Source organism: Jaculus jaculus, chromosome 1 (assembly GCF_020740685.1).
Source record: "Jaculus jaculus isolate mJacJac1 chromosome 1, mJacJac1.mat.Y.cur, whole genome shotgun sequence".
Classification (NCBI taxonomy): Eukaryota; Metazoa; Chordata; class Mammalia; order Rodentia; family Dipodidae; genus Jaculus; species Jaculus jaculus.
In genome coordinates this window covers 209,979,354-209,997,098 of record NC_059102.1, presented here as the reverse complement: position 1 = coordinate 209,997,098, position 17,745 = coordinate 209,979,354, and positions in this window count along the sequence as shown.

The window sequence follows — 17,745 nt, the reverse complement described above, 5'->3', positions numbered from 1 at the left end:
CTTGGTGGCTTCATATAAAGGTTTTGCCAGTTTGGCGAATCCAGGGATCCACAGACGGCAGAAGCCTGCCGTGCCAAGGAATTCTCTAACTTCCCTGGGTGAGGTTGGTGTCAGGATCTGGAGAACAGTCTCTTTCCGGGCATCTGACAGCCAGCATTGGCCATCCCAGAGGATGTATCCCAGGTATGACACCTGCTGCTTGCAGATCTGGGCCTTTTTTAAAACATTTTTATTTATTTATTTATTTATTTATTTATTTATTTATTTATTTGAGAGCAACAGACACAGAGAGAAAGACAGATAGAGGAAGAAAGAGAGAATGGGCACGCCAGGGCTTCCAGCCTCTCTAAACAAACTCCAGACGCATGCGCCCCCTTGTGCATCTGGCTAACGTGGGACCTGGGGAACCGAGCCTCGAACTGGGGTCCTTAGGCTTCACAGGCAAGCACTGAACTGCTAAGCCATCTCTCCAGAGATCTGGGCCTTTTTAGTAGAAGCCCAGTATCCCAGATTGCCCAACGTCTGCAGGAGGTCTCTGGTTCCCAACAGGCATATCTCTTGGCAGAATGCTCCTATTAAAAGATCATGCACATATTGTAACAGAGTAAGTCCGGGTTACATACCCAGAAGTTTGGGAGATCTTCATGTAAAGCCTCATCGAAGATCGTAGGAGAGTTTTTGAATCCTTGAGGCAGCTGAGTCCAGGTGACTTGGCCATTGATTCCAACGTCTGGATCATGCCATTCAAAGGCGAAGTATGGTTGGCTCTGTGGGGCTAAGGGTAGGTTAAAGAATGCATCTTTTAAGTCCAGGACAGTATACCAAATGAGCTGAGGTGTTAGGCTTCCCAACAGAGTATAAGGATTAGGAACTGTTGGGTGGATATCCATTGTTCTTTTATTTACTTCCCTCAAATCCTGGACTGGGTGGTAGTCGTTTGAGTTAGGCTTTTTCACTGGTAGGAAGGGAGTGTTCCAAGCTGACTGGACTGGCTTTAGAACCCCACCTGGAGGAGCTGTCTGATGTGGGGGGTGATCCCCTGTTTGGCCTCCATTGGCATTGGGTATTGTATACCCTGACTGGTGTGGCTCTGGGTTTTTGTTCCACCAGTATGGGGGGCCTGTGTTGGGCATATCCCATCCCACCAGTTTCTGCCCAAGCTTGCGGATATTCCATCAACCAGGAAGAATCTAAAAGTTCCCCCTCCTTCGCATGTTTTTGTAAAAGCCTATATTCTTCTATTAGATTGGTAGTTACAAGAATTTGGGCTATTGCAGTCTTTAATTTGGGTAAAGATCCACCCATGGCAGAAACTTGTGCCCCCTGTTCTGAAAAGGATATCTGGGCTTTCATTTTAGATAACAAGTCATGTCCCATCAATGGATATGGACATTCATGTATGATCAGAAAGGAGTGAGTCACCTGGTTCATGCCTAAATTAACAGTCCTCCTAGTTGTCCATTGGTAAGGTTTGGTGCCTGTGGCTCCCTGGACCCAGGTAGTTTTATTTGTCATGGGCCCCTCTGCTTGTAATAGTACCAGATTCTCTGCCCCAGTGTCCACCATAAAAGTTATTTTCTTCCCCTCCACATCAAGGGTTAGCCTGGGCTCAGGGAGGGGAACTGAGCCCTGTCCCCTTCAGTCACTATCTTCTTGAGTGGCCGCCAGGATATTAGTCTGTTGTTTATTTTTGGGACAATCTCAGACCCAATGTCCTTCCTCCTTACAGTATGCACATTGATTCTTTCTTATCTTAGATTTTGTTCCTTTATTGTCTCCCTTCCAATAGGGTCTCCCCATGCAGATGGTGTCCTGGGTGGTGAGACTTCCAGTGGCAGCCAGAATTTTCTTAAGATCTTGACAATGCTTGGTCTGTTGTAGTTCTAAGATCTTAGTTAAATTTCTTTCCTGTCTCCTTTCTCATTTAATCTCTTTTTCCTCTATGCTTTCTCTTTTATCAAAGACCTTTTTCGCCACTGCTACTAAGTCCCTAATATTTTTTTCTCCTAACCTTTCTAATGACTGTAACTTTTTCTTAATATCAGGGGTGGCCTGAATAATAAAAGCAAACATGACAGTGGTAACTGCTTCCCCTGCCTCAGGCTCATATGGAGTATATCTACGGAAGGCTTCTTGGAGTCTTTCTAGGTAAGCGGCTAGACTCTCATCAGGTCCCTGTCTGACATCATATTCCTTGGACATATTGGCAGGCTTTCTTGCTGCTGCCCTGAGACCCGCTAACAGAGTCCAGTGATAAATCAGGAGTCTCTCCCTACCTTGTGCTGTATTGTAGTCCCATGTGGGGCGGGTAGTCTGGAAACTGCCATTTATTATGGCAGGGTCAGTGGTGTGATCTCCTGTAGGCCCTGGAACGAGTTTGCGGGCACTTTCAATGATCCTGCCTCACTTCTTGGTGGTGAACAAAACCTGTAGGAGCTGCTGGCAGTCATCCCAGGTGGGCTGGTGGGTGAAGAGCACAGTTTCTAACAGATTAGTCAGTCCCCTAGGAGTCTCAGAGAAGTGAGCATTCTGAGAACGCCAATTGTACAGGTCACTGGTGGCCAAAGGCCAATAGTGAAAGGGCCGATTCCCATCCACATTAATGGGTCCAGCAGGGTGGAGTGGCAGAGCTACTGTCTGGTCAGGGACTTGTGGGGTAGCCACCCTCCTGCTCCATGTAGTCTGAGCTGGTCCCTGTGGATTTGAAGGCAGGCTGGCTGGGACTAGGGCCTCTAATGGAGGTTGAGGAGGATTAGGGTCAGGAAGAGGTACATAGGGAGGAGGGAAGATGTTGATTTCCTTGTTTCCTCCTGTGAGGATGGGGGCCGTCACCTCTGCAGTGGGTTTAGTATCTTTTAGGTGAGGCAGCCAACACCTGTGAAGAAAGGGGTAGGGGAAGAAGGAAGGGCTTTATCCAAGGGAGAGGTTCTTCTATCAAATTTCTCCAAGTTGCAATATAAGTAATTTGGTCAGGGTGTCCACTCCTAGGATGAAAAACAATTTTTTCAACTTCTAATATGGTATTCAGGTGAAAAGTTCCCTCTGGTGGCCATCCTACATTAAAGGTGGGCCACTCAGAGGTACAGTGTGTGATCTATTTGCCTTTCTTAACAGCTACTCTGTTCTCTTGGGTGACACTTTTGACATCCTTCCAGTGTGCCAGACAGAGTCCTAGAGGGGAAGAAGGCATCTGTCACATGTTATAAACATCCAGGGAAAAGCATCCTTAGGATCAGGGTGGACGTAACACACAGACACACAAGTACAACACAAACACAGAAGGCCCAATAGAGAGTTATGCACACTTTAGAGCTAAATTCAAATCCGTGATGGCCAAACGAGTCTGTGTCCTTAAGGAATGGCTCAACAATACCAAACACGATACAAATGGGAGCTGGTCTCCCCAAATATGTGATGGCCAAACAAGTCTGTGTCCTTAAGGGACAGCTCAACAATACCAAACACAATACGAATGGGAGCTGGTCTCCCCAGTAGGTTGGCTTTGTCCTCCGGGACAGGGTCCTCACTCAAATGAGGGGGCAAGACGTCTCAAGCCTCCTCCAGGTCTGCCCTTATGGTGCGTCCACCAGGGACATAAGACCTGTTCAAAATTACAGAATTACAAATGCCGTGAATGCGGATTGCCAGCAAACTGAAAGTAAAGGGGAAGAAAAAGAAAAGGAAAAGGAATGCTCAGTTACTCACCCAGCCGGTTGGAGAAGAAACCTTCAGGGGCTTGAGTTCATTAGGGGTGGAGTCTCTGGGGATCCCAGATGAGCCCCCACGATGTTGGGCCAAGACCCCTGACCAATTCTCAACTGGTGCCCAATCTAACTCAATTCCCTCTCCCTTATGTGATCAGACCATTTTTCTAGACGCCTCTTCTTTCTATCTTATTCCCTCTGAAGACTCTTGGTGGGTTTGCAATACAGGGCTCACACTGTGCATTAATGCAGCCATGCTAACCACTGCTGAGGATTCCTGTGTTCAGGTACAATTAATCCCTAAAATAACCTACTACTCAGCTAAAAAGATGAACCGCTATCTGGGTGTAGACTTAATCAGAACAAAGAGAGAGCTTATTACTGCCCTAACTTTTAGTTTACTACTAGGTTTGGGACTTGCAGGAGCAGGAACGGGAATAGCTTCCATAGTGACTCAGAACCAACAGTACACCGACCTCAGAATAGCAATAGACTCAGACTTCCAAGAATTAGAAAAGTCAATCTCCTATTTACAAGAGTCACTTACTTCCCTAGCAGAGGTAGTTCTTCAAAATAGAAGGGGTTTAGATTTACTCCTTCTACAACAAGGGGGACTATGTCAAGCTTTAGGAGAATGTTGCTTCTATGTTGATCATTCCGGAGTAATTAAAAAATCAATGACTAAAATAAGGGAGGGATTAGAGAAGCAGCAACGTGAATGCATACTTCAAGAAGGATGGTTTGAATCCTGGTTCAATCACTCCCCCTGGTTCACTACCTTGATATCCACCCTCCTAGGACCCCTACTCATCCTACTACTGTTGCTTACTTTCAGCCCCTGTATTTTAAATAAGCTGGTACAGTTTATGAAACAATGGCTAGGCACCATCCAATTGATGGTACAAAGAAATTACTCCTACCAACCATGACAACCAACATAGATACAGGAAATATTTAAACACTCAAATAGGGACCCTAGATAGGCTCCCCAAGACAAATAGAGAGGGGGAAATGAGAGACCAAAAAAAAAAAATGACGCATAAATAATTAAACAATGGCACTGCCATTGTAGGACAAATCATTGAGAACAAAGGAGGAGCCCAGGCTTGGCTCAGATAAGGAACTAGCTGACTAACATGCTGGCATTTGCTTCTGTAACTCATGCTTGCTTGCTCAACAGGGCATTCCAGAAATACTTAGCTGTGGGGGCCTCTGGCCTCTTGCAAAAGATAGGATCTGCAAGCAGTCTGCTGACCAGAGATGAGCAACTAGAAATGTTCCCGCGTGCACCTTGTTGGAGCCAATCATTTTAAAAGATGCAATGTGATATAACCCCTTTGCTCCCTTCCCGCTCTTTTCCTTTATAAACCCCTACTTTTAGAAGGTTGGGGCTCTCTTCCACTCCCGCTGTGTCAGTCTGTGTGGATTGAGTCCCTGCTTAAGCTTGACATTAAAAGAAACCTGCTGCTTTTACATTCGAGTGTCTCAGCTTCTGTGGCGGTCCTCTAGGTGACTCCTGGGTGACCGGGGTTCTTGGCACAACAGGCACCACTACCTCTGAGTCAAGAGGCAAGTCAGAACTTGCTTCTTTATTTATCACTGAGTAGTTAAACCAGGAGCTATCAAAGATGCCTCACAGATTTAATGTTCTTTGCCTTGAACTTGCTACCACATCATTCCCAGGATTCTGTAGTTCATCCAGTGGATAGGAAATTACCTTAAATGCATAGAAAATGTAGCATCCAACAGGACAGAAGACCAAGTTCTCCTCGTATTGTCTTTACCATTGTCCCTGCCTTCCTCCCATGTGCAAGATCACTGAAAGAATTAGAAGCACTTGTAGAAATAAATGGGTTGATAATCTACTCTCCATCTTCAATAAAGATTTATAAACTGTCTTTTGTCATTTTGCAGTATTCAAAAAGTTATGTTCTGGCCTTGAGATACTATGTAAGGAAGCACAGTGTGGTGGACCATACCTGTAGCACCAACTTTCACTCACTTGCTGCAAGTACAGGCCATTAACTTGATATCATAAATGATTCACTTGTGAGTGTCTCAGCCATGCTAAATCATGGACATGACATGTTTTGCAAGTAGTACAATGGCCTTGAACTATCCAGTCCCCTTAGAGACATAATAAATAGGCTTTTCTGTTATGTGTTTATGGTGTTAAATACAGTCCTTGGCTGCACCTGGGAAGGCAGGCAGAAACTGGGCTCACCAGTTGGCATCATAGGCTTCTGCAAAGGAAGATAACTTGATACCACCTTTCTTTGTTCTAATGCTCACTTGTTTAGCTTCCCCAGAGGTCCCAGGAAGAGCCTTTGCTTGTGAGAAAAGAGAAATGAGTAAAGTCATTCCCAGAAACTGAACTTTAAGCTAAAGAGAAGAGCTTACTGAGAATCAGTCAGGGATAAAGGTAAGTGCTGCTTTGCATAACTGACTTTACTGGCCTTTCCACTTAGGCAGCCAATGCTTAAATTCCCATCCATGAGAGGAAAGCGCATCTGTCTTTTATATGGAAGGTGGGGATTTTCACAAGTAGCTTAGGCATTTTGCTGAGAGCTGAAAGATGGTCCTCAGGGGCACTCAGCTCCCAACATCCATCCTCGCACCTCACACCACTGCTTTTCATAGTCATCAGTCCGCCAATAGTACCACCTCTCACATGACACCTCAGATAAGAACTGCCTAACCAAAAGCAACACAGTGTTGTCCCGTAAAACATTAGCAGTTCATCTCTACATTATTAGTTAATTTTTTATAATACAGTCTTGTTTTGACTTACGATTCTCAGAGATATTCATTCTGGTGAACTTAATTCTAAGTTCATTGCCACTTATGTGGATGTACTTTTCTAAAGCTAAAACAAAAGTTGTATCATGAAGTAACTAAAAATATTCTTGGGGCTACTTTTCACTTCATTCTACATCTTCTTATTTGTGCAGATATTTTAAAATGATATTTTATTGAAGATAAATTTACTTCTCTTACACATTATTTTTGTTATTAATGCTTTTCTGTACTTTGCAACCATTTTAGAAATTGAGAAAGTTTGCTAAAATTGCAACAACCATTGAAAGTATAAGTGTCTAATAATGTATAGTATTTGTAAGTATGTCGAACATTCTTTAAACTAGTGAAAGTTAGAGGGGGACAGGAATGAGTTGGAGGGGGCAGGGATGAGGGAAAGGATGGCACCAACATGTGCTGTTTACATACTGAGTATGCCCATAACTAATAAAAGAATGAAAGTTCCACTCGGCATCATGTTTATATTGTGTATGTCAAAAAGAACTCACAAAGTACCCAGTAGATAGCAAGTTCTATGAGACTTCCTCAGGCAGCAACTAAGTAAAGAACTTCAATTCCCTAATTATAACAAAAAATGCAAAATTTTAGAATAACTGACAATTTTCCAGAGATGCTCATAAACCTTAAACACTCCCAGAAGAAGAAAGTCCTTGGCCATTCTACATTTCCTCGAAGACCTTCCACATTACCCCGAGAAATGTAGGTGTGACATATGACCTGTACTGAAAAAATTTCCCATTTGTTACTCTTTCTTATTAATAAATTAAAGTTTCCTCCAACATAATCATGTAACCATCTGAAAGAGCTGTGCTACTAAAAGACTCTAACATTTGATTGGCAACTGACTTGTTTCCAAGAGGACTGGCTTTGTTATTTGGCACTACAAGTCACATCTTTAGTCTAAATGTTAACAACTATATGTATGATTATTGACTGAGCTGTAAAGGAGACCAAAAACCTGGTATTCTGGTTGAAAATCATCATATACTTTAACATTAGGAATGGCTAACATTTAGCAAGCACTCAGGGCATATCCAGTGGCATTCCAAGCTCTTCACATGTATTAACTCACTTTATCCCTGAAGTAACCCAAGAAGGAGGCAATAATAATATCCTCATTTTTAAATGGAAGAAACTGAAACACAGGGCAAGTAAGTAATAGCTGGCAAGTGAAGAAGCAAAGAAACAGACAATCTTGATCTGAGGCTAGTATTTTTTTAATACATGCATTATATTTGATATTTTTTATTTGGTTTCTGGAATCTGTGTTGGGTGTGTGTGTGTGTGTGTGTGTGTGTACTGTATGCATGTGTGTAAGCAGATGTAAGTGCCTGTGCACACACATTCATAGGCCAGAGGACAATGTTATGCATCCTCCCACACTGTCTCCTTGAGATGAAGTCCCTCACTAAACATGGACCTGATGTTTTTGATCAGACTGGCTAATCAGAAAAGCTCCAGCAAGTCTCAGGGCTCTGCCCTCTGCAAAGCTGCTGTTATTGCCATACATGGCCATGTTCAGCTTTTTACATGAGTGCTAGGGATCAAACTCAGGCCTTCTTGCTTGTACAGCAAGTACCATTACCCAGTGAGTCACCTCCCATCCTCTGAGGTTGGCATTCACAACCACTGAGCTGCAACTGTTTCACGTAGCTGCAGCTGTTGAGTGAGTGACCCATTCAGGGCCTCACATCCAGACTGCCAGTTACTTCCTGATACACTTAGATCAATTTTGCCTCAATTTCATTAATTTATCACCTAACTTATATGATTGTGAATAGATTAAATTAATTAATGGGTACAAAGTAGTTAGCCAGTGTGACTACATATTAAAGAGCTGTAAATTGCATTTGATACAATTATACATATTTTTTAACACTAGTCTTATCCTGCACAATAAGAGAATGCATCTGGCAATTCAAATGACAAACACATGAAGAGGTCAGACTCCTTTGTTCCAGACTGAAGAAGAATCAAAGCCAAGATTCAGTGGGCATGGAAAGTTCTGCACATGCCAAATAAGCACCACTTTCATCTACTTTTTTTAAGAATATAAGTGATATATATATGTATATATATATCTGCCAAAAGGCAGAAACACAGACATCACAGTGCTTTGCATGCTGTTACTCTTACATCAGGAGTTCTATGAACAACATGAAACAAAGAGCTGGCAAGAAGGACCTCACAGAGCCAGTTCAAGATGGCAATGATTTTGTGGTAGAGGGGAAAAGCAGTGAGTAATTTCTTCCATGAGAATAGCCAATGCTGATTAGTCCAGTGAACTACCTAATCACACAAAATAGAGACAGGACATTAAAAAAAAAAAAAAAAAAAAAAAAAAAAAAAAAAAAAAAAAAAAAAAAAAAACAGCAATTTGCCTTAACCTGAAAGACTTTCTCCTGGTGGAAGGATGCTCTTGTTCAGTTTTGTACCATGAGCAGAGAAGAATGCAGAGAGAGGGGAGTCTAGAACAAAGCCCAGCACATACTAGGTAAGAAGTTCAATTAGGTTTGATCAATGAGCAACAGAGAAACATCTAAAGAATTTTCTAATTGAAACCTCCTCAAAGAGAAGACAGCTATTAGGCTATGTATGATCTAACAACAACCAGAAGAGGAAGCTTTGTTTGAAGAAAATTATCGTCAACATTTTAAACCTTTTTTTATGTATCTGTTTCATACAAACCTATCTATTGTGATGGGTTTGGCCTTGGGCTTGCTGCCACAGCTTCTTGGGAACTGGGACACCATTCCTGACCAAAATACATTTATGTGTGTGTTATATATTTTAAAAACCTAAATTTTAATGAAAAATTAACATATTTTGGATCTTGACATTAGTAAACTGCAAATATATTAAAATTCCTGTATCTAGAAAATTGAAAGGCCAAAACAACTTACGTTTACAAAAACTCTCAGACCATTTTTATTCCTTAATTATCCCAAAGTTGGTAGTTTTGATGGTTAATTTCATGTTAATTTGGTTAAGCCATATGCTGAAATATTTACTTCAAGCTCCAATCTAACTGCCCTGTGAAGGTATTTGGGGGATGAGATTAAGACTTCAGGCTTTAGTGATGGCTCAGCAGTTAAGTGTGCTTCCTGCAAAGCATGAGGGTCTGGTGCAGGGGATAGCAACCTGAGACTGCCTGAGTTTGAATCTTAAAACCCCATATAAACAGCAGGGTGTGGCCACACATGTCTGTGACCCCAGTCTTGTAGGGCAATGGAGACTAGAGAATCACTGGAGCTCCCAAATGGCAAGCTGCAGAAACAGAGACTCCAACCAAAGGAAAAATAAAAGGGTGAGTGATAAAATACTCCATGTTCTCCTCTGAGCCCCATAGGCCAGCCCATGGGGCACCACACCAGTACATTCTCACGTATGCACCACACATACCACTCCACAATGCTATGAACACCTCCTACCCCCCAAAAAACGATTTAAATCAGCAAGCATTATGTAAGTCAGACTACCCTCCACAAGGTGAGTGGGCAGCAGAAACACAGCTTAAGACCTTAAGGGAAAGAAGGCTAACCTTCCCTAGAAAAAGGTAATTCTCCCTCCAGACTGGCTATGACCTTGAGCTGCTTACATCAATTCTTTCCCTAGTCTAAAGATGCCAGACTGCCCAGCACATTCCAAACTTGCCTACCCAGCCTTGTGAGCCAAGCCCTTAAAATAAATCCCCCCACTTCCTTTCATTCATGTATAAATTCTTCCATGTCACTTGATGCAGCCTCTGTGGCTCGTTTTCCCTATAGAGAGCCATGACTAACAGGATGGTTTATATAGAAATCTTTTTTTATCTCACCACTTTGTGGGTTGGCAACCTGAGCTGCTTTCATCTGGGTAGTTCTGACCCTCTAGGCCAGACTTAGCTGATCTGGGATGACCTCACTCATGCATGTATATACACAACTGCCACCTGTTAATAAGACATTTAAAAGATTTTCAAAAATATAAAGGGACTTTTTTCATTCAATATAGTTAGCATGACAAAAATATCTATATGAAAATGTGTTTGGTTTAATATCAGTTTTAGCTGGGTTCATTTTTTTCATTTCTTTTGTTTTCTCCCCCTTCTCTCTCTGTTTTTGCTTTCTGCTTGTTTGATTTTAGATAGGTTCTCACTCTATTTCCCTGACAATTCTGGAGCTCACTATGTAGACCAGGATGGTCTTTGTTGCAGTCAGGTTCACATTGCTGGTAGAAATCACTCAACCAAGAGCAGCTTGTGGGAAAAAAGCTTTATTTTGTTTTGGCTTACAGGCTCGAGGGGAGGCTCCATGATGGCAGGGGAAACGATGGCATGAGCAGAAGGTGGACATCACCCCCTGGCCCAGATAAGGTGGACAACAGGAAAAGGAGTGTGCCAAACAGCAGCAAGGGGAAACCGTATAACATCCATAAGCCCACCCCCAACAATGTACTGCCTCCAGGAAGAGTTAGTCCCCAAATCTCCATCAGCTGGGAACCCAGCATTCAGAATACCTAAGTTTATGAGGTACACCTGAAGCAAACCACCACAGCCTTGAAGTTTGGGTAATCCTCTTGAGTGCTGGAACTCCAGGCATACCTGGCTCTGCTTTTTTAATTTTAAATTTATGACCAACAGGGTAAATACAGATAGATAAAACTGTCATAAAAGTTCTCAAGAATACTTAACAAATTTTTTAAGCTTATAATCAACAGGGTTTGGTAATCACCACTTAAAGGTCCATATGTATCTGAAGAGGCTGTTTAGACCTCAGCCTTGATCTCAAGAGCATCACTGACCATGGCATCAGTCCTGCCTTTTTTTTTTTTTTTTAGTTTCAGAAAGAGACAGAGACAGAGAGAATTGATGTGCCAGGGCTTCAGCTACTGCAATCAAACTCCAGACACTTGCGCTTGCCTTATCTTTGTGCATCTGGCTTATGTGGGATCTGGAGAGTCAAACATGGGTCCTTAGGCTTCACAGGCAAGCGCCTTAATGGCTAAGCCATCTCTCCAGCCCCAGTCCTGCCTTTCATGGTAGTCAATGTCACCCACTGTGTAAAATGTATCTGCTATGTGGCAGAAGGGTGAGGCTTGCTGAGCTGGCAGGAGGCAGGACACAGGAAATTTGAGTACTTAACTAGACTTGGAACTTCATTCTGGCAGAAAAACAATAGTAAAAAATGTTAAAGAGGAGAATGATTTATACTTTGGAAAAATGTAGTGTTAGGTTGTTTCTGTGATGGAAAAAAAAGTAATCAGGCTAAAGCCAAGAAAATCAGGTGATCTTTTGAGCAGCAATGCAGATGGGAAGAGAACAGGGCCTTTTTTATTCGTGCAGGAACATCTTTTGAAAGAGATAAAAACATATAATCTGCATAATCATATTTTTTCCGTACATCAAATTCCTGTTTAATAAATTGCCCTGTCAGACTGATGATGAGGGTACTACTTTTAGTGTATTTGGAATTTTGAATATAAGGGAAAAGAATTGTCATGGACCAGCAAAAATTCCTAAGACCGTGGATTGCTCCATTTTCCTTTCTCTTCTCACTGTTGACTTCCAAAAGAGATTTAATTTTAGGATTGAAAAGATGCAGGACACATACAGAATGCTGTTACCCCCCCCTTCCCAAGAAGACAAAAGACTTTCCTAACAAAATCCTGAGTAATCTTACTTCCAAAGAGGTCCACCTATGCTGGAGACCTTGGCTTAGCTACATATTTCCAAATCTCATTCCTGAGCAAGAAGATGGACAAAAGACCACAGAAAAGATGGCAAAGCAGAATTAAAATCAATGAGGTTGTTAAAATAAACTTGAAAGCTTCCAAGATGCACTTACTACAATATTACTCTGTGAGTCTTCTTACTAAAGAAGCTAACTCGCAAGAGATTTAAATCCCTACCTTCTACCTCAAGGGCTGCCAACATTCATATGCCCAACAAATAGGACAACTCTTAGGGCCAGAGTTTCTGAGGAACTGCTGCCATGATCTTGGTCCTGGATAAGACAATTCACTGGTCCATTTATCCAAGAATGTTGGTGGTTCTTTTCCATCAGTAGCCATGTGAATACTCCCATTTTCCTGATTTCTTCCATCTCAGATTTCTTGGGGTCATTCAAAACTTACTTCAAAGGTTCTCCAAAGTTTGTTTAGCCCTTAATCAAAGCTTACTTGGCCTTTTCTTCTGGGAGGAAATAGTCTTCTGTTCACATTCTGTTTAACATCAAGGAGTTTTGTGTGCTTTATGTTCTTTCTCAAAATCAAAAGCCAGTGGTATATAATGTTCACTATATATGAAACAAACTATGAGAAAGGGGGAGAAAGAGAGAGTCTACCTTACCAGTTAGCCAGTATATATGATACTTACCCCAGCCCTAAGAAACTAATACAAGCACCCAAACCCTATCCATGATACTATATATATTTGATACCAAGGCAGACAGAAAAAGAGTGTATATGTGCATGGGTACACCAGAACCTCCTGCCACTGTAAACAAATGCCAGATGAATGAGCCACTTTGTGTATCTGTTTTTATGTGGATTCTGGAGAATTGAACTCTGTCCATCAGGCTTTGCAAGCAACCACCATGAACCACTGAGCCTCTCCAGCCCAACAGCCACTTTGTTTTTAAACTCTATTTTTATTAAAAACACACTGTGTATGGATACATCATGTGTTGGTACCCTCTTTTTCCTCCTCCCTGACCCTATTCTACTAGAGGCCCTCCTCAGTGGAATTGCTGGTATTCCCCATGGCTTATGCATTTAGGAGCAGTAATCAGTTACTGGGGGAAGGCAATTCCTCTGGGTATGGCATCCCAACCTGTGGCTCTTAAAATCTTTATGGGTCCTCATCATTAAAATTTCCTAAGCCTTGCTGGGTAAGTTCTAAGTCTACTTCAGTAATGAGCTCTTCAGAGCCTCTGGATTTCTGCTTTGATATGTGTTGAGTATCCTCAGCATCTGTCTCCTTCAACCTGGTGCTGATTGTCAGGCTCACCATGGAAGCAGCACGCTTGTTCATCTCCCCAATTCCTTTGTGGTTTCACCTGGACCTTCCAGCAGCCACTTTTTAAATGTTGCTACACAATAAATGTGTCCAAAAATCACTAGAATCAAACAATGTACATGTACACATATGAAAAGTTACATTTAACAAGAGAGATGGATTTATTTTTTCGTTAGAAGCTACTTTTCAAGAGCAGGAAAAAAGAAAACCTCAAGCATGAACCACGATAGACTTTCTTTAGATTTGTGTGTCAGGAGTCTTCTGGGAATTTATCTGACAGGAATGTGGTTGGGCTTCTATCATTTACCACTTCTGGTCTCCACATGTGAGTATAGGTTCTACAAGAGCAGGGACTGGTCACCTTCCTGTTCCAGCACCTGGAAATGTGCCCAGCATGTTGTAAGCACTTCTTACACAGATGAAGATGGCTTCAAAGTTGATATATAAAAGTATATAGTATGTGACTATTTACAATAGCTAAATGTTGAAAGTACTAAACGTTACTAGTGAGAGATTTCTTGGGAAAATAAAACACCACAATACAATGCAATGACAAGTACTATTAGAAAGTAAGTTAGTAAGAATATTTAAGACTATGAAAATGTATCCACAATATATTACTAAAGTGGGAAAGAATTTTAAAATGATAGTAATATAGTAACTTAACTAAGAAATAGTAATCATACCAAAATATTAATGATGGTTACCTTTGACTAATGGGCTGTTATTTTTATTTTCTTTTCTATGTTTGCCACATTTTCTATAAGTGAGTAAATAGCAATCTGAGCCATTCTCATATGCCACTCACTTCTCTGAGTATATTTCATCATGCAGCATGACACAAAATAACAGTATTATTTTGTAAATATTAAATTGCATCCAATATCCTGTATTTTAAAAGAAGGTAAATTTGTGTGCTAGAAACATGGGTTTGATTAATCTTTATGTTTTTTTCCTGTGCTCTTATTTCTAAATTCAGGATGTGTTTGGTGTGCTTTTTAATGTTTTCCATCCAAACTAGTTAAATTTTTAAAATGTTAAAGTTCTTTAAGGGTAAATTTCAATTACCTAAAAAAGACACTTATATGAAATACCTAGGTCCCCTGTTTAAATGAAACCTTATTGCACATACTACAGGAGGAAAGGTTTTTATTTGACTTTTGGCAGTTTCAGTAGTACAAAATAACACTTTTTTTCATACTATTCAAGCTGATCTATATAGTGAAATTGGCAGAATTTTTAAAAATTTACCCAATATTAGTAATAATTTTGTATCAATTAGCATCAGTGTATTAATACCTAAATGTTTTATAAATATTTTAGTACTTTTGCAAAAGAATTCCAAAATCCAGTATAAAGAAACAGGGAAATGCTGCATGCATGGCTGGCTCAGGCTTCCATGAGAAAGCACACCTGCATGGAGACAACCAACAGGAGAATTACAGCAATAGGAATTGAGTTGCAGGTCCCTCTGAGACTATTGTGGCAGACCAGAACAATTTCACTGTTGTCCCTCATCAATATTCTATTAACAAGAGTTCTTAGTGAGAAGTGACAAAATTGAATCTTAACACCTGTGTGAATAGAAGCCCTAATCCGACACATTGGATCTTTAGGTTATCATTATGAAAGTTAACTTCAGGACCTCCACCCTAATCTCAGTGTGACTTCATCATACAGATAAATACTATAGGAAATTTCTTAAGATACAGAGTAGAATTTATGCTCAGAATTAAGCCTAAGGTGATCTTGTAAATGGCACTAAAATCCCTATACACTATTGGTTTGACATGGTTGTTATATGCAGATTTTATCCATCTAGTTCTTGTGGGTTGCTTGGGATATTATTCAACAAGAAAGTGCTTAATTCCAGAGTTATAATAATAATCTAAGCAAATTATATTCTAATGTTTATATTTGGTTCTATCTGCTGAGCCTTGATTAATAACATTTTGTCTCCATTGATTCATCATATAGGCACATCCATTTCAATATATTCCCTCCCCATTTTCCAAGATTCATTTTCTCTGCTCTTTCAATTGGCATACTTGTGTTCTTATATATTTTATTTTTATTTACTTATTTTACAGAGAAAGAGGGAGAGAGAAAGAGAGAGAGAGAGAGAGAGAGAATGGGCATACCAGGGCCTCCAGCCACTGCAAATGAATTCTGGATATTCCAGATGCGTGCATCCAGCTAACGTGGATCTTGAGGACTCGAATCTGGGTCCTTTGGCTTTGCAGGCAAATGCCTTAACCATTAAGGCATTGCCGCGGACTGACTCTCGGGGAGATCAGGACCGAGGGAGAACAAGGGCGAAGGCTCAGGGAGAACTCGGGATTCGGCGAGGAAATGACAGACAGACACACTCAAGTTGAATATGCTGCTGCAATTTACTGAAGGTTTCACGAAGATTTTATACAGATTGAACAGGGAAACTTAGCAAGCCAACAAGTGATCTCAGAAATCATTAATCTAAACAATCTTGAGTATTGTTCTATTGTAAGCATACATGTAATGTTGATCAGGCAGGAACTGTACCCATTTTTTAAGAAGGGCGTCTTGTATCATTGACCACAACATTATACAAACAGAAACTAGGTGTAAGGTGAATAACAGGTTACTTATTTCTTATACCCCAAGGACTGTATAAACACCAAGGCTTACGCTTCCTTGTTAAGCGTTCCCGTAAATGGAAGAGAATGCCATAGCCTCCTTTTTACTTCATAATTCACCCATCTATTACCGAATTCATCATATCCTCCCTCATAGGGGAGTGGAACTAAGTAGATTCTAGCTCTAGGAGTCCACCATCTGCCCTTGATCAAGTACTGAACATATCCCCCAGGAAGTTTCCTGGTGGGAATGCCTAAGTTTTGTAACTCCTTTTCTGCAGAACTGTCATGTTTCTTATGAACACTACCGATCAACATTTCTACTTTCATATTCTCAGGCTCAGTATCGTTCTCAAACATCATAAGCTGTTTTTACTTTACACCATCTAAAAACTGTTCTAGAGTTAATTTTTTATTCCTAGTAGAGTTATACATTCTCTCCATTGCCCTAATCATAGGAGGGGCACATTCAATACTTAGATTGTTTCTTGTACTCTGATTGCGTGCATGATTACTAATAAGTGTTGAATTAGCTGTTCTTAGACAAACAGCTAGAAGAAAGCAGGAAAGAAACAGCATTGGCGCCAGCAATTAGGTCGTCGTGACTTCATGGGCAGCAGGAACCTTTACAGTAACTGACTGCCAAGGGGTCACCGGGGGCATCCCTCCGAGGAGTGCTGGCCCTCTGTCCTCAGCTCTCTTCCAGTGCAGAAGCATTTCTGCTTGCTACACAGGCGAGGTCGCCGTGGACGTAGCAAGGCATCCCTCCAGCCCCATACTTATGTTCTTTTTAATGCATCTTACTCCTATGGTTATCATTAATTATTTTCATTCTGCTTATTCAGATATCAGATTCAATGTTTTCAAATGTTTAAGTAACAAAAAGTGGCACAAAAATAATGCATACTAAGAATTTTAAATCAAAGTTAAAGCAGAAGCCTGGATAGTAAGGAAAGCAATAAAACAATTTGTCACCATTGGGCATCTGCCAAACTCAAGGCACTTCTGCTGCAACTGTAAACATGATACATGCACAGGGAGATTCGAAGGTCTAAGCAAGGGGCAAGATTCCAGAAGCTGCCTAAACTTCCTGAAAGCTAGAGAAAAGATTAATCATTTTTTGAAGCATCCATCTTTGCTGTTTTAGAACCTTGCAGGAGTCAAATGCAAACATCTGACCTCTGCATTCCCCAGATGGTAGGGTGGAGGCACATGACCTAGACTTGGCCAGTCAGAGCTCTGACTGTGTCTGGGAGCTGGAAGACTATAGAGGTGATCCCAGTCATCACAACAGTAAACACAAGCTGTGTCACTACAATAATGGTTAACAGCAGTGTTAATGCCAAATTTCACTTCATTCCCACATATTTTCTGAGTATGTTGCTCTTGATATAGGAATGACTCTTCTTAATAAAATTCTAATGGATACAACCTCTTCTGGATTTCCTAACCAAAATTAAACAGAGTTGATTTCTGTTATTTAGAGTGCCTTACGGATATAATCTTTCTCCAGAATCAGGGATTTTTTCATGGCTAAATTAGAGGATTCTATCGGGGCATGAAGGGAGTACCCAACAAAGCCTAAATTTACATAAAAATTGATAACCATGAA